This window comes from Ahaetulla prasina, chromosome 4 (genome assembly GCF_028640845.1).
Source record: "Ahaetulla prasina isolate Xishuangbanna chromosome 4, ASM2864084v1, whole genome shotgun sequence".
NCBI lineage: Eukaryota > Metazoa > Chordata > Lepidosauria > Squamata > Colubridae > Ahaetulla > Ahaetulla prasina.
In genome coordinates, this window is record NC_080542.1 from 23,385,315 (window position 1) to 23,411,925 (window position 26,611).

At 42.1% G+C, this 26,611-nt stretch overlaps 1 protein-coding gene and 1 pseudogene across 1 annotated transcript in view; both read right to left on the reverse strand.

Moving 5' to 3' along the window:
* Positions 1-24: 24 nt before the first annotated feature.
* LOC131197147 (TCF3 fusion partner-like) overlaps positions 25-26,611 on the reverse strand; it is a 35,143-nt gene continuing 8,556 nt past the window's right edge. Inside the window, exon 8 of the mRNA XM_058180828.1 lies at positions 25-1,227. The gene's annotated coding sequence lies outside the window, so the exon portion shown is untranslated. The remainder of the gene's footprint in view (positions 1,228-26,611) is intronic.
* Positions 1,269-20,169, reverse strand: LOC131197148 (TCF3 fusion partner-like; annotated as a pseudogene).

Below are 26,611 nucleotides of genomic sequence, written 5' to 3' on the forward strand. Positions count from 1 at the left end.
TTATTAATGAGAGCAGACACACTGTCAAGTTTGATTGGTTTAATACCTCATTCAAATCTTGCCACAAAGTAAAAGCCATACGCTTGAAGGTTGCTCAGTTGTATTTCTGTAACCCTTCAAAATCTAAAAATGCAATTAGACCACAAAGTATGGTTCGTCCAAATATTACCATTCCTAGCTTGAGATTATATGGGGAGGGGGGGAGTTTCTGGTCCTTATGGCTAGCGGGAAAATCTTGAAACTCTGGATGTTTCCTTGAGGAGGAAACGACAGGAAAAGGGTGCTAGTTCTTGCTCTCTTCTGGACTGGCAAAGATATGCTAAGTTCTTAAACTGACACATAAAACAATTTGCATAAATACCCAGGTCAACAGCACAGAAATTATTTCCTTTCATACAGACTTAAATTGGCCTTTTAATCATGCTGGATCTCATGTTGCCATAGATCAGGACACAGTTAAAAGCCTCGAAGAAAGATTACATGAACTCAGCCTTCCCTCAACACGTGGTTTTTCCACCCAAGAACATCCACAGAAAACGACATGGTAGAACGCAGCAATGGCTGTTTTCTGTGCACTTTCTAATGCACAAGAACCACTTGTCCCCTTTCCCACCAGAAGGGCAATGTGGGAAGACTGAACACTGACCTCTCAAAAGGGACCTTCCTCAATCTTGAAAGGGTAGAAATGTTTCTGCTCAAAATTGGCTTCTCCATTCAAAGTTTATGGACAAAGTTTGGGGCCTCTTATTAACAGCAGCTGCCTGCAATTACTGCAGGTTCTAGTCCCACCAGGCTCAAGGTTGACTCAGCCTTCCATCCTTTATAAGGTAGGTAAAATGAGGACCCAGATTGTTGGGGGCAATAAATTGACTTTGTATATAAATATACAAATAGGATGAAGACTATTGCTAACATAGTGTAAGCCCCCCTGAGTCTTTGGAGAAGGGTGGGATATAAATGCAAATTAAAAAAAAAACATAAGTTGAGTCCATTGTGGGACTCAGGCTAATCCACTGAATATTCTTACACAGACTCCAAAGTTTTGTTCCTTGCTTAAAACTCCATTGCCACTTCTACCACTTCCCCCACTCCCAGCAATTCAGATAATCTTTCACTGGGTTAGAGTTGAGGAGTCAGGTGGGGTTGATGTCCTGCTGTTCCTTAGATGCTGGTTGATATCTAAGGAAAGAAGGAATTTTCATCTTCTCGGGCACCCTGATGGCCAGCCTAGCTGCCACATGGGTATATATGCGTCCCTTAGATGAGCCTCAGTCAAAATCAGAACAGGCACCAGGGCTGGAAACTTTGAGTAATGGAGTAACTTGTCCTGGGGACTGGATTGTTGCCAGGCAGAGCCAAGAACATCATCCTGTTCACACTGGAAATCTTCAGATTTTATCTGCAGCCAGAAAACCCAAAAATTATTACCATTAATTGTGTAGGAGTTATTAATCTCTGCCGTGAAAAGAAGCCAGACAAGTTGCATATATTCACATAAATTGACATGCTGTATTGTTGTGTCATTTTAATTGTTCCCAATAAAGGTATCAATCAACTCTAGATTTTGATTTCCCTCACCCACAACTCAGAACAAGTAGGATAGCTTTTTAAGTTTGGCCAAGTTTACTAAACTAAGGAAAACAGAAATGCAACTGTTTCCTAGCTTCTGGGCTTTGAGTGAATGTCTGTCTATCTTCATCACTATCCGTATATAACATAGTGGAAGGACTAAAAAACATCTTCTAATCTAAACTCGGCATAGATAACGTTCACTCCTGAGACTTCTGGGTAAGCATGTATGCAGTTATTTCGTGGACCAGAGTACAGACAGAATCTTGGAGAAAATACGTGGTAACCATTATTTAAAAGGTAAAGTTGGCCTAGAAAAATAAGCGTTAGAAAGAAACTAAATCTTGTCCCACCTTCCTTCTCTTTGGTAAAAGAGTGGGAAGGGGAAGAAACACGGTCAGGTTTCAAGATTCTGTTATTGTAGCCTATAGTATATCAATAAAGATAGTCCCAGCTTAACTGTCCTACGTGGGACAGGAATTTCCATCAATAAACAAAGGAGTTGTTAGGCATCACATCATACAACCACACTGCATACTAGTGGCAGTTCAGTGATCGTGCTCAATAGGTCAGAATTCATGCTTCTTCTGCCCTGTTGTGCTTGACTCTGCTTCAACTCCACCACCCATCTATCTCTTCCACTCACCATCTCCACCTTTTTGGCTGTCCTAAAATCTGCCATCCCAGCTGATATTTATTTATTTATTTATTTATTTATTTATTTATTTATTTATTTATTTATTTATTTATTTATTTATTTATTAATTAGATTTTTATACCGCCCTTCTCCCGAAGGACTCAGGGCGGTGTACAGCCAGAATAAGAACAAAATATATACAATTTAAAACAACATTTAAAAAGAGCAAATTTTAAAGGCTGATTATTAAAATTTAGATTTAAAATTTAAAAAATATTAAGAATACCCAATTAAAATTCATCAAAAATTATGCCAGTCCCGCTTTAATGAATAAATATGTTTTGAGCTCACGACGGAAGGTCCGAAGATCAGGCACTTGACGCAGGCCAGGGGGAAGTTCGTTCCAGAGCGCCACTGCCCCCACAGAGAAGGCCCTACTCCTGGGGGCCGCCAGCCGACACTGTTTGGCGGACGGCACCCTGAGGAGACCCTCTCTGTGAGAGCGTACGGGTCGGTGGGAGGCAAAGGGTAACAGCAGGCGGTCTCGTAAGTACCCGGATCCTAAACCATGGAGCGCTTTAAAGATAGTTACCAGAATCTTGAAGCGCACCCGAAAGACCACAGGAAGCCAGTGCAAGCTACGGAGCAGCGATGTCACGTGGGAGCCACGAGCGGCTCCTGTTACTACTCGCGCAGCCGCATTCTGGACTAACTGCAGCCTCCGGGTGCACCTCAAGGGCAGCCCCATGTAGAGAGCATTGCAATAATCCAGCCTAGACGTAACCAGAGCGTGAGTGACTGTGCATAAGGCATCCCGGTCAAGGAAGGGACGCAACTGGCGAACCAAGCGAACTTGGTAAAAGGCCCTCCTGGCGACGGCCACCAGATGTTCATCAAAAGACAGCCGTCCATCCAGGAGGACGCCCAAGTTGCGAACCACCTCCTTTGGGGCCACTAACTCGCCCCCAACAGTCAGCTGCAGATGCAGCTGACTGTACCGGGATGCCGGCATCCACAGTTCTCCGTCTTGGAGGGATTGAGCTTGAGTCTGTTTCTCCCCATCCAGATCCGTACAGCTTCCAGGCACCGGGACAGCACTTCAACCGCTTCGTTGGGGTGGTCCAGGGTGGAAAAGTACAGCTGAGTATCATCAGCGTACAGATGATAACTCACCCCGAAACCACTGATGACCTCACCCAGCGGCTTCATATAGATGTTGAACAGGGTAGGGGAGAGAATCGACCCGGCGCCTCGAGGACGACCTCTGCCCCCCTGTCAACACCGTCTGCGACCGGTCAGAGAGATAGGAGGAGAACCACCGATAAACGGTGACCCCCACTCCCAATCCCTCCAACCGGCGCAGCAGGATACCATGGTCGATGGTATCGAAGGCCGCTGAGAGATCTAATAGGACCAAGGCAGAGGAACAACCCCTGGCCGTGGCCCTCCAGAAGTCATCCACCAACGCGACCAAAGCCGTCTCCGTGCTATAACCGGGTCGGAAGCCAGACTGGAACGGGTCTAGATAGACAGTTTCCTCCAGGTGCCGGGGGAGCTGCCATGCAACCACATTCTCTACAACCTTCGCCACAAAGCGAAGGTTGGAGACTGGACGGTAATTACCCAAAATAGCTGGGTCCATCTTTGCCATCTTCTTACTCCCACTGCCAGGATGTGTCAAACCTGGCTCTTCTTGAGGCAGCTGCTGGCTGTGCAAGGCCTGAGAAGGCTGTGACTGTGTGAAGGCCTCACAACAGGCCAGCAGCTGCCTTGGCCAGGCATATCTCGACAGCCGCATGAGGAAGAAGACGGCAAAGGTCGGGTGGGAGCAATGGAGAGTGCAGAGTGGGGGGGGGCAGCATAAGCAGGGGGCAATGAAATATGGTGGCAGATAAGGGCAAGTAGTGGGTGGGAGGGAGATAGGCAGGAGGCCAATTTAGATTGCAGGACCATCAAACCTTGGAGTTTTCATATCAAATGATCTAAGTGCCAAAGCCCACTGCAACTACATAGCAAAAAAAGGCTCTAAGAGTTGTAAACCTAATCTTGTGTAGCTTCTTCTCCAAAAACACTACACTACTAACCAGAGCATATAAAACATTTGCTAGACCAATTCTTGAATACAGCTCGACTGTCTGGAACCCATACCACAATTTCTGACATCAACACAATTAAACGTGCCCAGAAATATTTTACAAGAAGAGTTCTCCACTCCTCTGAATACAACAAAATACCTTATGCCACCAGACTTGAAATCCTGGGCTTAGAAAATTTAGAACTCCACCACCTTCGACATGACCTGAGTTTAACTCAAAATAATCTATTACAATGTCCTTCCTGTCGAAGACTACTTCAGCTTCAATTGCAACAATACACGAGCGCACAATAGATTTAAGCTTAATGTTAACTGCTCCAATCTTGATTGCAGAAAATATGACTTCAGTAACAGAGTTGTTAATGCTTGGAATAAACTACTTGACTCTGTGGTCTCTTCCCAAAATCCCCAAAGCTTCAACCAAAAACGGTCTACTATTGATCTCACCCCATTTCTAAGAGGTCTGTAAGGGGCGTGCCTACCGTTCCTGTTCTATTGTTTCCTTTCGTTATATCCAATTAATATAGTTATTACATACTCATACTTATTTATATGCTTATATGTTGTATAGTTATTACATGCTTATATATACTGTGTGACAAAAATAAATAAATAAATAAATAAATAAAAATCTTCCCAGTACCTGCACAGGAAATTCCTCCATGGGCAGCAATGTTGGGGCTGCTCGACGCATCCTCCCTTCCTTCTCCTCACGCAGATGACGTCGCCCGTTTCTTGCTGACGGGGCCTTCGCTAGGGGAGAGGCTGTCTGGCTCTTGGGCAGGCAGACACCTGGAGGTTTCTTTCTCACAGGGCTCATTCTCTGCATTGCTGGGAGTTGCAACATCTGCACTCTCGATTCCATCATCCTAAATAGAGAAAGTGATTCAATTAGAATTCTCACACTTTAACATTTGCCCCCAATAGGTAGCCATGTGGTATTTACAATATATGGAAGGGGGCTCTGGGGGGTGGGGGAGAGAGAGACTTGGCCTTGCTTTTCTATCCAACTTAGGAGATAGAAAGGCACTTACAGCTTCATTTGTAACTGGATTCGTAACTGGCTGACCAACCGCACTCAACATGTAGTCCTCAATGGAACTACATCCACATGAAGGGAAGTATGCAGTGGAGTACCCCAAAGCTCTCTTTTAGGCCCAGTACACTTCAACATCTTCATCAATGACTTGGACAAGGGAATAGATGGGGAACTCATCATATTTGCAGATGACACCAAGCTGGCCGAATAATCAAACTCCAGAAGATAGGCTCAAGATACAGAAGGATCTTGACAGACTCGAACATTGGGCCCTATCTAACAAAATGAAATTTAACAGTGAAAAAAGTAAGGTTCTACATTTAGGCAAAAAAACCAAAATGCACAGGTACCGTATATGTGGTACCTTGCTCAATAGTAATAACTGTGGGAAGGATCTTGGAGTCCTAAGTGGACAACCATTTAGATATGAGCCAGCAGTGTGCAGCAGCTAAGGGCAGAACAAGAAGCAATGGATGGAAACTAATCAAGGAGAAAAGCAACTTAGAACTAAGGAGAAATTTCCTGACAGAACAATTAATCAGTGGAATAACTTGCCTGCAGAAGTTGTGAATGCTTCAACACTGGAAAATTTTTTTAAAAAATGTTGGATAACCATTTGTCTGAAATGGTGTAGGGTTTCCTACTTGGGCAGGGGGTTGGACTAGAAGGCCTCCAAGGTCCCTTCCAACTCTGTTGTTATTATTATTACTAGGAAATTCATGGCATTTGGCTTTCAAACTCTTCTATTTTTGCAAACATCAAGTGCAGAAAAGGAGCAATTCTGGAAGACTACTTATTGGGGAGGGGGCAACAAATTTATTATTTGTTAAATTTATTTGCTGCCTTCTTTGCCATGGGGCTACTCTAGCCAACTTACAACAATAAAAAGGAAGAAATGGAAAAAGCGCCAACAGAAGTATGATAACAGAACAAAACGAACAATGAAAAAGAACACAATGAGAATACAACAACATCATTACCAAAAAAAGAAAGATGGCTGTATAGCAGGGGTAGTCAACCTTTTTATACCTACCGCCCACTTTTGTATCTCTGTTAGTAGTAAAATTTTCTAACTGCCCACCGGTTCGGGGGGAGATGCGCGAGCTATTCTGGGACGAGGGTCTTTTGTTTGTGGTCGCAGTATAACACCATTTAGTTTCACTTATATAACGTGAACTAAACTTATGCGTGGGCGATACAAATAATATATTTTCAGAAATTTAAATTGTCACCGGGAATTGTATGAAAACCTAATGAAAATGTTTTTAAATAATGCTATGAATTTTTTTAAAAAAGTCAGTTACATTTAAAAAAAAAGGAAAGTGCTTATCGGACAAAACCCCTACCGCCCACCATGAAAGCTGGAATGCCCACTAGTGGGCGGTAGGGACCAGGTTGACTACCACTGATGTATAGAGACCAGAGAAGGAGAGAAGGTTTCTGTTCTCTGCCCTTCCCTTGTTATGGAATTTAGGGATGCACAGAGAATTCCTGGGTGAGCAGAACCAGTTTATTGCTCAAGGTTCAGTGGCATGTAAGATAAGCAATACTGAACAACGATGAGAACAAACACAGACATTCTTATACTCTTTCAGGTACCGGAAACAGGTAAGAGAAAAACAAGTTGCTATATATGGTTGTACAGATACTTAACATATCATGATTGGTTATAATACCGACAGTCCCCTGCTGTCCCCTTGTTGCCCCCCCCATTGCTGCTATTTGCAGAAGTTATTGCTGCAGAAGCTAAATATCTTGTGTCCTGTTACTCACAGATATCCTGCAAATGCAAAGCTATCTAAGTTTTCATCTAAGATGATTTCCTGTTCTGTCTGTGGTTAAGCTAAGTGCTATGTGTGACCTTTTGTTCATGCTGATTCTTCTGAAAAGCAATTTTTTGTCTGCCTACTATTTTGTCTATCTCCTATAAGTCTTATATTAATGAGAGTGAAATATATATTAAACTATTGTACCTTCTTCAGCTTATTTCATCTTATTCCATGTTATTTCATGTTATTCCATGTTATTCTATGTTACTCCTCACTCTGGAAGTTTATTTTTATGCAGAAACTTCCACTATTCAGGCTTTTCAGTAGATAATATTACACACTTCTTAATAAACAAAACAAGCATATAACATTTTGCAGAACATAACCAAACCAGTTTTAGAATATATAGTAAAGAAAAGAGAATGATGATTAATACATATGAATAGCACTTCAATGCTCATCCTCTGAAGGCACTCTTTCTAGTCCCCAGGGTGTGAGCTGTACATATGTTCCTGTATCAGATTTTTCATCTCCATCAATGGGATTAGAGCCACTCTGATGGTCAAGAAGGCATTCTAGCAGAACTAGCTCTTTCTCCACTCGTATCTCTTTCACTTCCCTTATAGCTAACTGTTTGAACAGAGGAATTATACAAGGTATAAAGGCTAGACCTGCTACAGCACACCAGCATGAATAACACCTGTTTAATCCAGCTGGACCCAGGCAACCAAGAAAACCACATGTCCATTGTTTGTAACCTTTGACCTATCGTGGACGCCCGGTCCTGCAAGTCCTTGGCAATTTCCCTTATTACACCTGATTTATTCATGTAGAAACAACAGTCCTCTCCTAGGAATACACATAAACCCCCTTTTTCTGCTGTTAGGAGGTCAATGGCTCTCCTATTCTGTAGGACTATTGATGCCAAAGAATCTATCTGATCTTGGACCTCTACTAAGGTACCAGCAATTTTGGTCAGGCTTACTTGAAACTCTTCTGATAATTGCCGAAATTGAACAATGGAGTGTGTCATTCCACCTACACCCGTTCCAACTGCTGTCCCTTTTCCCATGATTACTAACAGAGGGACGAAGAGTGGTACCCTTTTCTGAACATGTCCCATGAGGGGAACAGGTATAGTATGCTCTCCACTGACAACACCTATTTTAGGAAAGAGATGTACCAGTGTGCATATTCCAGTTCAGTTTGTTGGCAAACATAAATATGCATTCTTTCCACATAAGAAGAAATCTTCTCCTACACAAACACCTATGTTCATGGAAATGGCATGGGCTCGGTGGCCCCTTTCATTAGTCCAGGCTCCAAAAGTCCCTGCCACACGCATCCCAGTCAGTGGTTGTTATGGGATTTCTAATAAAGGGTCCCTTTGTTTATCTCTAAGAACTGCACCTTCAAAAAGATAATGGGAGGATGTATTTCCAGGGAGAAAGAGCAGACAAAAACCTGTGCTAGACGCATGGGTGAGCCAAATATGGAGTCGAGGGGGGTGAAATGGCATTGGGCACTTTTCTTGAGACACATTCCATCCTCCTTCCTGAGACACATTCCTTCCTCTCCATCTTCTAATGTTGGACAGCTGGTGGTAGTGAGAAAGTGACCCTTTGTTGGAATAATTGGTGGGCAGAAGGAGAGATACCTCTGTTTAGGATTATGTCTTCCAATGCCATCATTCCAGGTCCGAGGTGTATTTCTGATTGACATTGTTCATCTAACAAGGACCCTAACGGAATACTAGGTTCCTGTTCTCTCTTTACACACAAAGAAGGTAACCCTAATATGTCCACACCCATGGCTATAGGACCAACGATAGGGAGGCAGCTCACTCCCAGTCTCTTGAATGCAGCATAGAAGTCTTCTTGCAACTTAGCCACTGCCCTATTGGTTCTCTGTCCAGTACCTTTTTCAAGGACTACTGTGGTTCTGGTCCTGACCCAGAGATCTGACTCGACTGGAACAGCATGATAAGATGAAGGATCAGTCGACAAACACAGCCAGCATCTCTGACCCAGGACAGGGTCAGACTGATTAACGAGGCTTTGACCTATGTCCAGTATCCTTAACATGTAGTTCCCTTTTCTCAATTTTTGTAGGGGGCTGTTCTCTCTCTGTTCTATTCCTTCTTTCATTGGGACTGTCGAAGGCTTGACCTTAGGTCTCGGGGTTGGCTTAGGTCGATATCTACCCCACCTATCTATGATACATCATTGGTGAGATCGGACTTGACCCATTGTGCCCCCCCCACCGTGACCTGTTCCTGTCCAGTTCCTTGGAATTCTCAACATCCCCAGATCCTTCAAGGGACAAGTCCTCAGCCTTTCTCACAACACTGGGAACTACTGTTTAGGATATTGTCACTAATGATGCTCCCTGCCAATAACATCCAGAGCCACAGAAAGGTCATAATGGCCTCCTTCCTATGCACACAAGGCTTTCTACTCTACAAGATCACATCAAAAGAGGGTTGGGGGTGTCAGTGACCTGGGTGAAGACAGAATCAACTTTAGGTATCCCACAGAACCAGTCCTTATGTGTTAAATACAATGTCCACAATCCTAGGAGTAGGACCATGGCAAAGAGTCCCCACTCCCAGGTTCCCTCAAACATCAGCATCCTCAGGTATTTCGTACTGGTCTCTATCACATTCAATGGTCCTTGACTCAATACCAGTTCTTTTGGGTTGGGAGCGACCCCAAAAGAATAACTGTCCTACACAGCAGAGCACAATTAGTACAATCAAGCTTACTATAGCTAAAACTAGTGCTACTATAGCTGCATATGTTCGAACTAGCATTTCCTAAAACATAGTAACTCTGTTCCACGCTGTGTTCCTCATCCAAATTCTTCGACCGTGTGCAGGGAACCAGCTTCCGGGGTGGTTCAGCAAGGCTTGTTATCTCAGACTGTGCGTAGAGAATCCATTGCCGGTAGGCTTCAGCAGAGTCTATCTTCGCATCGTACGTTGAGAACCCTTTTCCGGTCAGGTTCAGTAGGATGCTTTTTAGTGAATTTCAGTACTAGGGGTCTATCTGTTCTCTGGACCTGGTATTTTACTGGATCACAGTCTTTTGCTGCCTTAAGTCTTGTCCAATGCACCCAAGTTTTTCCTTCTAGGGTTTTAACTGCTAAGGGAGAACACATTACAACAGTGTATGGCCCTTTCCATCTAGGAGTTAATGAGTCATCCTTCCAATGTTTTACCCATACTCTTGTCTCCTGGCTTAAAGGTATACGTCGATGTCACTGCTGGAGGTGGAACCTGTTCTAGCACATAGTGTTTCAATTTATTCACCTGATCATTGTGTAACTGCAATTGTTGGACTGCAATTTCTGGGCCTCTATTCCTCCTTTATGCCCCAAATCGGGATATCCCTGGATAGATATGAACAGTACTGGGGGTCTGCCATATAGGAGCTCAAAGAGTGATAATTTAAGAGAAGTTCGAGGCATCGTGCGCATTGCATATAGGGCCATAGGTAGAACCTCTATCCAGCTCAAATGTGTTTCCAGGCAAAATTTGGTGATAATGGATTTATTTATTTATTTATTTATTTATTTATTTATTTTGTCACAACATCATATAAAAAGATTATATAGTTTATAAACATATATATGAGTAAATATTGGGAGGTATAAGTATCTATCTATATATATATAGGAAGAAGAAAAGAAAAACAATAGGACAGGAACGGTAGGCACGTTTGTGCACTTATGCACGCCCCTTATGGTCCTCTTAGGAATGGGGTGAGGTCAATAGTAGAAAGTTTTTGGTTAAAGCTTTTAGGATTATGGGAAGAGACCACAGAGTCAGGTAAAGTATTCCAAACACTGACGTTTCTGTTACAGAAGTCATATTTTCTGCAATCTAGATTAAAGCGGTTAACATTAAGTTTAAATCTGTTGGTTGCTCTTGTATTATTGCAGTTAAAGCTGAAGTAGTCTTTAACAGGAAGGACATTACAATAGATGATTCTATGAGTTAAACTTAGGTCTTGTCAAAGGCGACAGAGTTCCAAGTTTTCTAAGCCTAGGATTTCAAGTCTGGTGGGATAAGGTATTTTGTTGTTTTCAGAGGAATTTCTTCTTGTAAAATATTTCTGGACACTTTCAATTGTATTGATGTCAAAGATGTGGTGAGGGTTCCAAACAGGCGAGCTGTATTCTAGAATTGGTCTAACAAATGTTTTATATGCTCTGGTTAGTAGTGTGGTGTTTTTGGAAAAGAAGCTACGCAAAATTAGGTTTACAACTCTTAGAGCCTTTTTTGCTATGTAGTTACAGTGGGCTTTGGCACTTAGATCATTTGACATGAAAACTCCAAGGTCTTTAACGGGGTGGGGGTCATCTGTAAGGTAATGTCCATCAAGTATGTACTTAGTGTTTGGGTTCTTTTTTCCAATATGTAAGACTGAGCATTTGCTGGTTGAGATTTGGAGTTGCCAAGTTTTAGACCAAGTGGTTAGATGATCAAGGTCTTTTTGGATGATAGATGCATTGTCTGTGGTGTTAAATAGTTTGACATCGTCAGCAAAGAGAACACAATTACTTGTGATATGGTCACAAAGATCATTAATGTATAGTATGAAGAGTGTTGGTCCAAGGACGCTGCCTTGAGGAACGCCACTCTTGACAGGAACAGGATTTGATAGAGCATTGCCAATTTTGACCACTTGTTGTCTGTTAGACAGAAAAGCAGATATCCATTTGTGAAGGGGTCCTGAAATGCCATAGGATTTTAGTTTTAGGAGAAGTTTATCGTGTACTACTGAGTCAAAAGCTTTGCAGAAGTCTATGTAGATTGCATCTATTGTTTTGCCTTGATCAAGATTTGTAGTCCATATGTTTTTACAGTGAAGAAGTTGTAAGTTGCATGATAATTTTTTCCTGAAACCAAATTGTTTATTGGAGAGTAGGTTGTTAGTTTCTAAGTGTGAGGTAATGGATTGGCTGATGATTGATTCCATGACTTTGCAGGTGACGCAGCATAGAGAGATCGGTCTGTAATTTTCAACTAAGCTGGAGTCTCCTTTCTTGAAGATTGTGATGACTGTGGCTAGTGACCAAAGTTTGGGAAGGGAACTGGTAGTGAAAGCTTTGTCAAAGATTATGCTTAGGGGTTCTGCTATATTAGTGGAAAGTTTTTTTAAGAAGTATGCGTATAGTCCATCAGGTCCAATAGATAGCAATGGTTTCAAGTTATGAAGAGCTTTTTCAACATTATCGTTTGTGAAATCTATATGGGTTAAGTCATCATATTCAATGCTGGTGCGTTTATGGAATGTCGGATATGTGTTATTGCTATTTTAATGGTTCTGTTAGCCCGTTCTGCTTTTCCAGATGATTGGGGGTGATAACCACAATGATACCGCCATTTAATTCCTAATGCCTCAGCCAAATGTTTGTTTATCTGATGTACAAATTCAGGACCATTATCAGATGAAATCCTAGATGGACAGCCAAATCTAGGGATGATTTCTTTTAGCAATAGTCTGGCTACTTGAATTGCCTTTTTGCTGATGGCTAGAAAAGCCTCAACCCATCCAGAATAGGTGTCAATAAACACAAGTAAGGCACAGTACTTGTTCCGTCTTGGCATGTCAGGGAAATCTACAACTAAATAGTCCATGGGAACGTATGAGATAGGCTGTGTGCCTGGAGGTAGTTGTTTGCCTTGCCTGGCATTAACTTGGGCACAGATAGAACATTGGTTGCATTCTCTGGTTATAATTGCAGTTGCCATTGGGATATAAAAGGATCTTTCTAGCTATTGAAACAAAGCAGTTTTTCCTAATGATGTTCAAGATGAGCCTGGCAAACTAAAGGTACTGCTAAGGCTAATGGATGGCCAATCGCCCATCGGGGAGATGCCACCAGCCTTTTGACAGGGTGGCCTGCAGGTCTAACTTCAGCTTTTCTTCCTCAGCAGGGGTATAAACGATCTGATTTTTCAATAAAGTCACTTAGGTAACACAGTTTTCCAAAGAGTTCTTCTGAGTAATCGAGTCCTTGTAAGGCTGCATGTTTTGCTGCTATATCTGCTCTTTTATTCCCTCTTGCCACTGGTGAGTCAGTGTTCTGATGACCTGGACAATGGATGACTGCAAGTCAGGCAGGCAGTTGAGCTGCCTCAATCAATTTCCTTATGAGTGGAGCATATTGTATTACTTTTCCTGATGAATCCATATAACCAATTTCCTTATATATTGTTGCATGTGCATGTATAGTTAAAAAGGCATATTTACTGTCTGTATATACATTTGAAGTTTTTCCTGCAGTTTTGGTCATTGCTTTGTATACAGCATATATTTCTGCTGCATGTGCACTGAGATTTTCTGGTAAGCTGCCACTCATAATAGTTTGTTTATCATCCACTACGGCATATCCAGTTTTCTTAATTCCATCCTGTACAAAACTGGAGCCATCAGTGTACCAGGTATAATCTGGATGTGGCCAAGGTTGTTCGGTTAAGTTTGGCCTACATGAATATTGTAATTCAACTGTCTGGATGCAATCATGTACTGGCTTACTAGCATCTGGCAGTGGTAAAAGTGTAGCTAGATTTAAAGTAGTACACTGATGTAATGTAACATTTGGATTATCAATTAAGATTGCTTGATATTTATACATCCTTTGATTACTAATCCATAAATGTCCTTTGTGTTCCAAAAGTGTCTGCAAAGCACGGGCTGTATGGACTTCAACTGGGGCATTGAAAGTAAGTTTCTTAGTCTCTTGCAAAAGCATTGTTGCTGCTGCCAGTACCTTAAGGCATTGCGGCCAACCCTGGGCCGGTACATCTAGCTGTTTAGACAAATAAGCTATAGGTCTTTTCCAATTTCCAATGTCCTGAGTTAAGACTCCAAGTGCCACTCCTTTTCGGACATCCACATACAATTTAAATAGTTTCGTGACATCTGGTAGACCTAACGCCGGGGCTCTCATAAGTTCGTCTTTCAGAGTCTGGAATGCTTTCTTCTGCTCTCCTTCCCATACAGGTGATTCATTTTCAGGTCCCTTAATGCTCTGATACAATGGTTTTGCGATCAGTGCAAAGTTAGGAATCCAAATTCTACAAAACCCTGCTGCCCCAAGAAATCCTCGCATCTCTTGTTTTGTTGCGGGTGTGGGGATCTGAGCAATAGCTTGTTTTCGGACTATTCCCAATTGTCTAATGCCCTTACTAAGATTGTATCCTAAATAGGTCATTTCTTGTTTCACTAGTTGTGCCTTTTCTCTTGATGCTCTATAGCCACATTCTTCTAGAAGTTCCAGCAAGTGCTTGGTATTCTGGAAACAGGTGTCCTCATCTTCTCCCATGATCAATACATCATCTACATATTGAAGACAACAGTCTGTTGGGTTTGCTAATTCTAGATTCTGTAGATCTGCTGCTAGGGCTTCTCCAAAATACGTTGGGGAATTCTTGAACCCTTGAGGTAAAGTCCAAGTGTATTGGGTTTTGACTCTAGTATTGGGATTTGTCCATTCAAAAGCAAACAGATTTTGACTGTTTACAGCTAAAGGGATGGTGAAGAAAGCGTCCTTCAAATCTACTACTGAGAACCATGCTGCAGATGATGGCAAGGTACTTAACAAGACATACGGGTTTGGTACTAAAGCATGAAGCATCACTACTTGCTTATTGAGGGGGCAAGATCTTGGGCTAGCCTCCATTTTCCATTTGGCTTCCTAACTGGTAAAATTGCAGTATTCCAAGGAGACCTAGTTTGTCTTAGAATTTTAGCTTTCAGGTATTTTTCTATTAATTCCTGTATTGCTTGGAGTGCTTCAGTCAAATAGTATCTTTGTGGAACATTCACTGGCCGATAATTGGGCACTATGGAATGTACACAAATTGATGAGTGACCAATCCTTTTCCAATTTGGCATTTGAGGGGTTTCAGGATAGGTTTGAGATTCCCCTCGTATTCCCTGATACCGCTTGTATTCTTATTGACTGCTCTGATGGTGACCCAATTAATTGATTTAATACAGTTCGACTTGCACCCATATCTACTAGCATTGAAACTGGTTGTCCTCCCACCCGTAATTTTACTATGGGTTCGGGAGGTGGGGCCTCAGAACCCGGACCCCTTCAATCTTCCCAAGACATTTCTATCAAGGCTATCATTTCTTCATTATCACGATCTTGACGGTAGGACATCTGCCTCACTCCTCGTCCTCTTCCTCTTCCACCACCATACGACTGTTGTCGATAGTGACCCCGTCCTCTCATCTGTCCATCTCCTCTTCCTCTCCCATATTGGAATCCTACACGTCGTCCTTGTCTATTGGGACATTCCTTTTTCCAATGGCCTTCTTGCTTGCAATTGGCGCATTGGTTCAGGCCAATCTTCATTCCTTCTAGCGCAACCGCTAACTTTTCCACTTTCTTCCTCTCCTTCATATCAGACTTCCTTTCTTCCTCTTGATCTCTGTTTCTGAAAACTTTCGGGGTATTTCCACTATTTCAGAAACATTCTTGCCTAATGCTCCTTCAGTCTTCTGCAATTTTGCATGAATATCAGGGGTACTTTAAGATATAAACCGTTCAATCAACAGAGCACTGTTTTGGGGATCTTCAATATTTATGCCTGTATTCATTTTATAGGCTTCAATCAGTCTGGCTAAAAAGGAAGCGGGTGACTCGGTCTTCTCTTGCCAGACATTAGTTACTGCATTGTAATTTACTGGTCTGACAGCTGCTTCCCTCAGGACTTCTAAAAATAACTGGCGATAATTGTGTAACATGGTCATATGTTGGTTATCTGCAGGGTTCCAATGCAGGTGTGCCTCTACTGCAGCAGCGTCTCGCTGTTGTTGAGTCCCTTGGACTCCATCTGGAAATCTCCTTTTGAGCAACTTATCTTTTGCCAACCGATATTTTTCTCTCCCTTCTAAGTTTAACAAGGTTGACAGGAGTTGTTGCATATACTGCCAGGTTGGTTTATGACTGTCTATTATTGTAGACATAAGGTCTATGATTTCTTGTGGTTTTTCCGAAAAAGGCCCATAATGTTGTCTCCAGTTCAATAAGTCAGTCATTGTGAATGGGACATACTGAAGGATAGGTGCATTTTGAGGCTGCCCTTGGGGATTTAGTCCCTGTACTATGACTTCTCGAAGTGGGGCCACAGTCTCCACCTTCATACTAGTCTTGCTTCTACTGCGGCTTGACACTGAATCCTCCGAATTAACTGAGAACCCAGAGGCTCGTCTCTTCTTGGTTTGAAGTTTCAAAGTGGTCTGAACAACTGGGTCTGGCTGCACAGCGATTGGTTCAGTCTTTATAGCCAGAGGAGCTATTGGTTTTCGCTGGGTAAAATAAGGAGGGGGTCGAGAATATTCCTCCCTATCTTCCTGACTCAAGATGGATTTCTTTCCACTAATTTGTTGTATTTCATGTGCTGTTGTTTTGGTCTAGCCAAATAGATTTTTGCACTTTCTACCTGACATTTCATGAGCCAAGTGAGTTTCTCCTTAATGTTTATTTGCCACTGATCGATATATGGATACTGATCCCAATGTCCATCCCCTGTTACTTTCTGATGAACTCGTGACACGAGTTCTGGGTCTAGAGACCTGAATTCTGGCCACCCTACACCAAAGGTAGGCCACTCATTGTGGCAAAATATCCGCAGAGTATCAGGGTCACATTGGGGGGTCTCTCAGGAATCCTGCTTTAAAGTTGTCTAACATACAGTATAAGGGGGTCCTTTGGACACCTTCCTTACTACAACTTCCACCCATCCTAATGACACTACCACTGACTCGATGTGCCAGTAGTTCCGACGGTCGCAATGCGAGAACTGCAGTGGTTTAACCACCCCACACAATCCTACCTACTTGGAGACTTGGGTACGCCCACCTGTCTCCTGGAGGATGATCCCTTCCAATCCAAACGGGATTGGGTAACACTCTCTTATATATATATACTCACCTACAGGCTGTCTTCTTGGTCCGCGGACTTCAAACCTTCTGCATACCCAAGAGGATCCTTGACTAACTTTTCGCTAACCTTCCTTTACCTTCTCGATGATGTCTCCCCGTGGCAAAGGTCACAGAGCCGGTTTGGAGTGATCCTCGATGAGGCAGATGACGTTTGCCAGGACAATCTGTCTGGAGGGTCAACGGCCCCTTCCTGTGAGTCCCTTCATGGTCGCCAGAATATGTTATGGAATTTAGGGATGCACAGAGAATTCCTGGGTGAGCAGAACCGGTTTATTGCTCAAGGTTCAGTGGCATGTAAGATAAGCAATACTGAACAACGATGAGAACAGACACAGACATTCTTATACTCTTTCAGGTACCGGAAACAGGTAAGAGAAAAACAAGTTGCTATATATGGTTGTACAGACACTTAACATATCATGATTGGTTATAATACCGACAGCCCCCTGCTGTCCCCTTGTTGCCCCCCCCCATTGCTGCTGTTTGCAGAAGCTAAATATCTTGTGTCCTATTACTCACAGATATCTTGCAAATGCAAAGCTATCTAAGTTTCCATCTAAGATGATTTCCTGTTCTGTCTACGGTTAAGCTAAGTACTATGTGTGACCTTTTGTTCATGCTGATTCTTCTGAAAACATGTTTTTGTCTGCCTTCTATTTTGTCTATCTCCTATAAGTCTTATATTAATGAGAGTGAAATATATATTAAATTATTGTACCTTCTTCAGCTTATTTCCATCTTATTCCATGTTATTTCATGTTATTCCATGTTATTCTATGTTACCCTGATAGGCTTTGCCTGCTCCCCCCAAATAACAGGGAACATTTTTAAGAGACTCAAGAGACACAGCATGAGGTCCAAGGTGGGCATTCCCTATAGCAGCTAACCCTCCTTAGGAACAGCTTCCCTCCTGAAGCAAGAATGGTCTCCACCTTCATGCCTTTCAGAAGAAAGTGAAAACATGGCTCTTCCAGAAGGCCTCAGGGAATTAATTACAACCAAAGGTACTATATTAAACAATTAAGAATTAAATATATTCTTATTTTCATTTGGAAAATTAAATTATGGGCTTTATTATTTTAAGTAATTGTATTACTCAGTTTTAACTGTGTTTTGTGTATCTTATAAACCAGTTAAATAAACACTTTTTATCACTGCCCACTCCCCAAACCACATGTATCTGTTTGTGAATCAGCCAATTGATACTTAAGATAGTTTATTTTCTTGGACACAGCATGAGGACTCCACAACAGTGTTTTGTTACTCTAGTTTAGCATATTGCATGGATGTAGGTGCTGTGTCTTTAAATGATCCAGTTATTCCTATAGCCAAAATTAAACACCATTTATTCTGATTAAATTAAATCATGTTTATTCATATTTATTTAAGAAGTATAATATGACCATCCAGATTATATACAACAACAGCTGGTTTCTCTCAAGGAACAGCCAGTAAAAACAGAGATAAAACAGTTCCACACCATAGAAGGGAAAGGAGCACTCCCCAGCACAGCTTACCTCATCACCATATCAGCCCCACATTTGCTGGGCTCACTCCCCTCAGCCCAATACTTGTGGAAAGAGTAGGACTTTACAGCCTTCCAGACGGCTGGGAGGATAGGGTCCCTCCAGATCGCAATGAAATAAACTATTAGCATGTATGATAATATTCCTTACTGGAGACAAATCAACATTAACATTGCTACTGACACTACTGAACACTCTTCTGTGTTCTGTGTTCTTAGAATCAAGAAACTGGAAAAGAACAGCAAGTGTCAGGGGCAGGTAGATGCTCTGCTAAGTCTAAGCTCAACCTAAGTCTAAGCTCATCCTTCCATTGAGGACCTGTATACTGCACGAATCAAGAAGAGGGCCGTGAAAATATTTACAGATCCCTCACATCCAGGACATAAATTGTTTCAACTCCTACCCTCAAAACGATGCTATAGAGCACTGCACACCAGAACAACTAGACACAAGAACAGTTTTTTCCCGAAGGCCATCCCTCTGCTAAACAAATAATTCCTTCAACACTGTCAAACTATTTACTAAATCTGCACTACTATTAATCTTCTCATCGTTCCCATCACCAATCTCATTCCACTTATGACTGTATGACTGTAACTTTATTGCTGGCAATCCTTATGATTTATATTGATATATTGACCATCAATTGTGTTGTAAATGTTGTACCTTGATGAACGTATCTTTTCTTTTATGTACTGAGAGCATATGTACGAAGACAAATTCCTTATGTTTCCAATTACACTTGGCCAATAAAAAATTCTATTCTATTCTATTCTATTCTATTCTATTCTATTCTATTCTATTCTATTCATAGTAGTTATATATCTTAGCTGCCTTCACATATTGTATGCATTACATGAACTATGGCTACTGCATAAGACACCATCAAGTTCACAACACATCATGCCAAGGCTTCGACCATCATTTAGAACTAGCAGGTATGAATTCATACAACACCCAAACAAACAAACATTCTTAAAGATGAGAGCAATGTGTAAACCCGGCCTTTATCAAAAATTCTTTCTTACCTCCAAGACAATATCAAGGTGGCCTTGTCTGTAATCGTCACCATAGGAATCCAAAACTCTCATGAGAAACCTCAGGGGAAGTAGAAAGACATTCTTTTAAACCAATCCTTTGGTATAACTGTGTTCTTTTCTAAACAGAACCCTGCCTCACAAACTGAAAAATGGGCTATAAACAGATAACTATAGATGAAAGAAGTTAAAATTCATCTCTTTGGTATAAACATGCAGCCTCTTGGTTCAGAAGCAGTGTTATCCTTAAACCTTGATGAAGTACAATTCCCAGAAGTCCCAGCCAGTATAGGTTATTGTTGGCAACCCTGGGAAGGGCAGCTCAGCAAAATCTGGAAAAACACAAGATCCCCATCCTAACCTAAATATCCTCTAAGTCCAAATGCAACTAGTTTTTTAAATTGTAGTAGTGCACAAAGGGGAATATATTTAACACACTTTGCGCCTACCGTTATCTTCTGACTCACCTCCTTTCCTGTTTGATTCTCTGGACCTGATGGAGCCGGTTTAACATTCTCTCATTCACATAGAACAGAACAGAACAGAACAGAACAGAATAGAATAGAATAGAATAGAATAGAATAGAATAGACTTTTTTATTGGCCAAGTGTGATTGGACACACAAGGAATTTGTTTTGGTGGATATGCTCTCAGTGTACATAAAAGAAAAGATACATTCATCAAGAATTCTAAGGTACAACACCTAATGGTAATCATAGGCTACAAATAAGCAATCAGGAAAATATCAATATCAGTATAAATCATAAGGATACAAGCAACAAAGTTACAGTCACAAGTGGAAGCAAATAGGTAATAGGAAGGATGAGAAGATTAATAGTAGTGCAGATTTAGTAAAAGTTTGCCAGTGTTGAGGGAATTATTTATTTAGCAGAGTGATGGCGTTCAGGAAGAAACTGTTCCTGTGTCTAGTTGTTCTGGTGTGCACTGCTCTATAGCGTCATTTTGAGGGTGGGAGTTGAAACAGTTTATGTCCAGGATATGAGGGGTCTGTAAATATTTTCAAGGCCCTCTTCTTGATTCCTGCAGTATACAGGTCCTCAATGGAAGGCAGGTTGGTAGCAATTGTTTTTTCTGCAGTTCTAATTATCCTCTGAAGTCTGTGTTTGTCTTGTTGGGTTGCAGAACCAAACCAGACAGTTATAGAAGTGCAGACACTATAATTCCTCTGTAGAACTGTATCAGCACTGTCAGTTTTGGAAGACAATTTTCTTTTTTGCTTCTTAACTGCCACCTATTTTATCTGGGGAAGTTGGGAGGGGCTGTTTTTGGAGTGGTAGAAAGTTAGTCATAACAACATTCCATATTCAAGGACTTTTGCCTGAGTCTGCCTGAAGATTGTATCCAGTTGAGTGTAAACACTTGATATAAAGAAAAACTTCATATCGCGAGAGTAGAAAACGGTATATGATCTCTGACACACAGAAACAAATACATACCTATGAAATATTAGAAAGAAAAGCAGAGCCTGGCACAGCTTTCAGACAGGGCCTGCCAACAAATCAGAGAGGGAAGAAAAAAGCAACAAAACTACACTTCCCAGAAGGTCTGCCGGCTCAGAACTTTCTAAATTGCAAGATGTCTCCTTTTAAAAGTAAGTGTAAGAAAAAGAGGTTATAGCGGGTGGGAGGACCATGTCCTTGGGAGATGGAAGGGTATACATGGCGGGCTTTTGTTGTAGAGGGTGTCAAGGGGTGTGATGGTGGAAAGACAGAAGAGGATGAGGAGGATGGAAGGCGATGAAGATTCCGTAGATTCTGTGCAGAGGTTGTTGGAATGTCATGTGACGGAGGGCGATGACGTGAGGGAGGGTTTTTTTCTTTCATTCATTACATTTAAATAAGGGGTGAAATCCAGCAGGTTCTGGAGAACAGGTAGCGGAAATTTTGAGCAGTTCGGAGAACCACCATTAGCTCCTCTGACTAGTCCCAGAGTGGGGTTGGAATGGAGATTTTGCAATATCCTTCCCTGGAATAGGATGGGAATGGAGATTTTGCAGTATCCTTCCCCTGCCACATGCACCAAGCCACGCCCACAGAACACGTAAAAAAAATTGGATTTCACCACTGATTTAAATCCTGCCTTTCCCCCACATGCCCACCCCTCAAAGCGTAGTACAGGTAGTCCACGACTTCCAACAGTTCATTTAGTGACCATTTAAAGTTACAATGGCATTAAAAAAGTGACTTATGACTGTTTTTCACGCTACGAGCATCGCTGTATGTCCAGGATAACGTGATCAAAATTCAGACGTTTGACAACTGACTCATATTTATGACGGTTGCAGTGTCCCAGGGTCACGGGATCCCTTTTTTGCAACCTTCAGACAAGCAAAGTCAATGGGGAAGCCCGGTTTGCTAATTGAACATTTGCGGTGATTTGCTTAACAACTGTGGAAAGAAATGTCACTTAACAACTGTCTGGCTTAGGAACAGAAATTTCGGACTCAGTTGTGGTTGTAAGTTGAGGACTACTTCTGTCCATTGCCCCTTAGGACTTCTATATAGGGTATTTACTGCCTGAAAAAAAATAAAGACCAGGAAAACAGCAAACTCTAACAAAAGCCTGTGCAATAAAACAAAGTTTTCCAGACACTTGTATAATAATAGGTTGGCTGTTTTAAAATAATGGAGAACTGTCCATTTGATTTCAGAAGGCTGCAAAGTTTCAGTTTTAATCAATTCTAAAGCAACGTCCTGTGTGCCTGATTTTACAGGCAGAACAGTGGCTATGTGAGGAACCAAATCTATTCAAATTAATATTCATCCTAGAAGAACTATGTATTTATTTATTTATTTATTTATTTAAATTTTTATACCGCCCTTCTCCCGAAGGACTCAGGGAATCCATACAACCAAAGTTAAAACAATTAAATATACAAAATTAAAATATCAATTTAAAATACATATTCAATAATGGCCAAATTAAAACCGTCAATTGACCCAACCTAAAATACCCCATATAAAATTACAAAAAATTAAAATTTAAAAATTTAAAAATCAAGTCAAATCAGCAAGAAAAAACCCAGGAAGAATCTGATAGCTTTCTTTCCGATTAACACCTTTTATTAAGAGACATCATATTATACCTTTTTAATGAAATGTTAATTGGAAAAGGTGCTATCCAGATTCTCCTGATCAAGTTTTGAAGTGACTTAATACGGTAGCTGAACGAGTTATATCAACTATCAATTGAAAGTTGGGAAGGCACTTTCGATTGCTAGCCCAGATCAGCCTAAGTAAACAGTTCCAGATGCTACTGTGGAAAACAGATTTGTGTATCAAAAAATGCCTCTCTATCTTTCTGCAGGAATGGTAACATATGTGAAAACTGCATGGCAGAAGGAACCAGTGATCATAAGCTCCGTAGTCGTTGCACTTGTGGGTGAGTGTACACTGATGGTCCCTGAAATCCAAATATTTTTCATTTATTTTTTTTTGAATTTATATCCCGCCCTTCTCCGAAGACACAGGGCGGCTTACATTGTGTTAAGCAATAGTCTTCATCCATTTGTATATTATATACAAAGTCAACTTTTATTGCCCCCAACAATCTGGGTCCTCATTTCACCTACCTTATAAAGGATGGAAGGCTGTCAACCTTGGGCCTGGTGGGACTTGAACTTGCAGTAATTGCAAGCAGCTGTGTTAATAACAGACAGACTTAGTCTGCTGAGCCACCAGAGGCCCCAAAAATGTTTTTCCAAAAGGCAACTGAACTTTCTTGGGTTTTTTTTTTCCTTTAAAATGTTTCACTTCTCATCCAAGAAGTTGAAGAAGCTGAAGCTTGGATGAGAAGTGAAACATTTTCAAGAAAAAAACCAAGAAAGTCCAGTTGCCTTTTGGAAAAACACCTTTGAGTCAACCATGACCAGAAGATTGAGAATCTCCATATTTTATTTTTTCAAAGGGAGAAGGGCTGTGGCAGTCCTAACACTGGGTCATTAAGTAGAACCAGGATAGGTTTTAAAAGTTACGTTGCATTAAAGATTGTAGATCAGGGATCTCTAACCTGTGGGCCACGGCCCACTACTGATCCGTAGCCTATTGGCCACCAGGTCACGTGAGTACCTGGCCATGCACAGCCCCATTTGTGTGAGTTGCTACAGGCACTCGCAGCCCCACTTGAAGAGGCACTAATGGCCCGACTCACAAGGGCACTCGCAGCCCATTCATGTGAATGCCACCACAGGCTTCACACGTACTTGCGGCCCCACTTGCACGAGGGTTGACACGGTGCTCATGGCCCCACTCATATGAGCAGTGGGTGTTCTTACATGTGCATGCGCCTGCCCCTCCCACAAAACCATCCCCTCTTTTTCCCGCTCCCCCTACTCTGGTCCACCAACCTGGAAAAATTGGGGAACTCTGTTCTAGATTACATTCCTCGTATTTCCAGTCTTGGCCCCTTTCCAAATCACTGGTGATTTGTAGCACAGGTTTGACTTATATATGTATATAAAATGTATTTCTGGCATGCATCTTTGTTTTTATTATTTCAGCTATAGCACTGCCGTGGGTGATCCCCTATACCCCTTATTCCGCATTAATGAATGAGTTTATGGCATATCACTACCCAGGTACATACACATTTCTATTTTTTAAAAGTAGTTTTGGTGTTTAGGGGTAGCAAAGAAGCAGTTGTGTGCAACATGTTAATATGTAACATGTTGCACAGATGCGTGTGACTGAACAATTTCTTGGGAGCAAGGCAAAGGGCTCTCCCCTGCCACTCCCCTCTTCCCAGGTGGCAGTGCAACACGGTTCTCGGCAAGAGGCAGCTGGGTTGCTCAAGTGCCCAGACCGCCAGGCGAGGGAAAAGCAGCGGCTTTTGAAACAATCTCATCTTAAAAGGAAAAAACCTCTAATGTGTGGCCTCCCGCCTGGGCTCCTCCTTGCTGGGAGCCTTGATGGCTTCACGACTCTCCTGCCGGACAACCGGCCGAAGGCTTCCCCAGCCACTTGCCAGCTGAGCTTTCTGCGGGCCACAGCCAGGCAGGACCCGCCACTGCTTTTCATTTGCCTGGTGGGTTGGAGCACTTGAGCAACGTGGCTGCCTCATGCCGAGAACAGCCTCACTAGCCTGGCTGCAAGTCTTTTGGCGATCTTGGCATGTGCGGTCAGGCCGGAGGGCAACCGGGTACCGGCCCATTCCCTAGCGAGACAAAACAGCGGCCATTCCCTTGCCGACAGCAGGACTCTCGGCCCGGGCACCTTGGCCTCGGAATGCACGGCCTCCGCCACCCTGCCTGCCCCGATAGCAGGTGCAGCTTTGGTGGACCAGCAGCTGGTGAGGGTGGATGGGGCTGGGTTGCCTGGGTTGACCTCATGGCCGCCATCAAAGCGGGGCCAAGAAACCTTCGTGGCTTGCTCCGCCGGCTGCGCAGGTCCCCTGGACTGTGGCTGTTGCCTCACTCCATTATGGTATATAAGCCACAAGTTATAGCTTAGTGTATTGATTCAATGGTAAGTAAATCAGTGAACTATATAGTTCACTGATTTCATGCAATGATGCCCAATTCAGACATTAACCCGAGATTAAATGAATTTACAATTAGCTGGATTGACATTGGATGTATTTCAAAAGATGGTGAATGTGCTTACATAATACAGATAGTTCTGAACTTACAATTCGTTTAAAGACCATTCAAAGTTACAACGGCACTGAAAAATGTTCACATGATCGTTTTCAGTTACTTTTGCAGCATCCCCAGGATCATGGGATCAAAATTCAGCTTCTTGGCAACCAGTTCATATTTATGACCGTTGCTGTGTCCCAAGTCATGAGATCACCTTTTGTGACCTTCTGACAAGCTAAGTCAATGGGGAAGCCAGATTTTCTTAACAACCCTGTTACTAACTTAGGAACCTCAGTGATTCATTTAATAACTGTGGCAAGAAAGGTTGTAAAACGGGGCAAAGCTCACTTAACAAATGTCTCACTTAACAACAGAAATTTGGGGCTCAATTGTGGTCACAACTCAAGGACTATCTGTACAGTACAGGTAGTCCTTGACTTATAATTGAGCCTGAAACTTCCATTGCTAAGTGAAACCATTGTTAAGAGAATTGCACCTGATTTTAATGACTACACCATGGTCATTAATTGAATCATCAGTTTTTCAGTGAACACTATGTCATTAAGTGAATTGAGTTTCCCCCATTGACTTTGCTTGTTGGGTGCCAGCTGGGAAGGTCACAGGTAGTGAACACGTGACTCTGCGATGCTTCTACCATCATCAATGCATGCCAGTTGCCAAGGGCCCGAATTTTGATCATGTGACTGACTGCAGGGAGCTGCGACAGTCATAAGTGCCAGGACTTCTTGTCACTTTTTTTCAGTGCCATTGTAATAACATTCTGTATTCAAGGACATCCTGTGTCTGATGGAGACTGCCTGAAGATGTATCCAATTGTGTGTGAAAAGTTGATTGGACAATATGATGAACTTGTGGGCATGGGGCAGGGGTGTGAACTGTCAACTGGGTGTGGAAACTTGGAAGCTTTCAGTTTCGGCTTTTCCCAGCTGTGCCAACATGACATCTCTAATAAAGCCTCAGAGCTTTATTTCGTTGGGGGTGTTCCTTGAACCCTGACAGCCATTGTAATTTCAAACATTTGCTGAAAAAATGATGATAAATCGAGGACCACCTGAATGCTTAGCTACAAATAAAAAAGCTACCTTTTGGCCTAGCATGTTAGACATGAAATCAGGACTGAATAAATTTATATACTTAACTTATCATAACATACAGAGCACAAAGGCAGGATTTGTTCCCCATGCGAGGCAAAAACCAAAGCAGCACTTTATGGTTTAGTGTAATACATGAATCCAGGCATAGAATCAAGTGCTCCATGTCCTCTCTTACAGTATATAATTCTATAAATGCTGCTGCTGGACATTTACAGTATGCTCATTTGGTTGATGTTCACAATTGTCCTTCCTTCATCGTA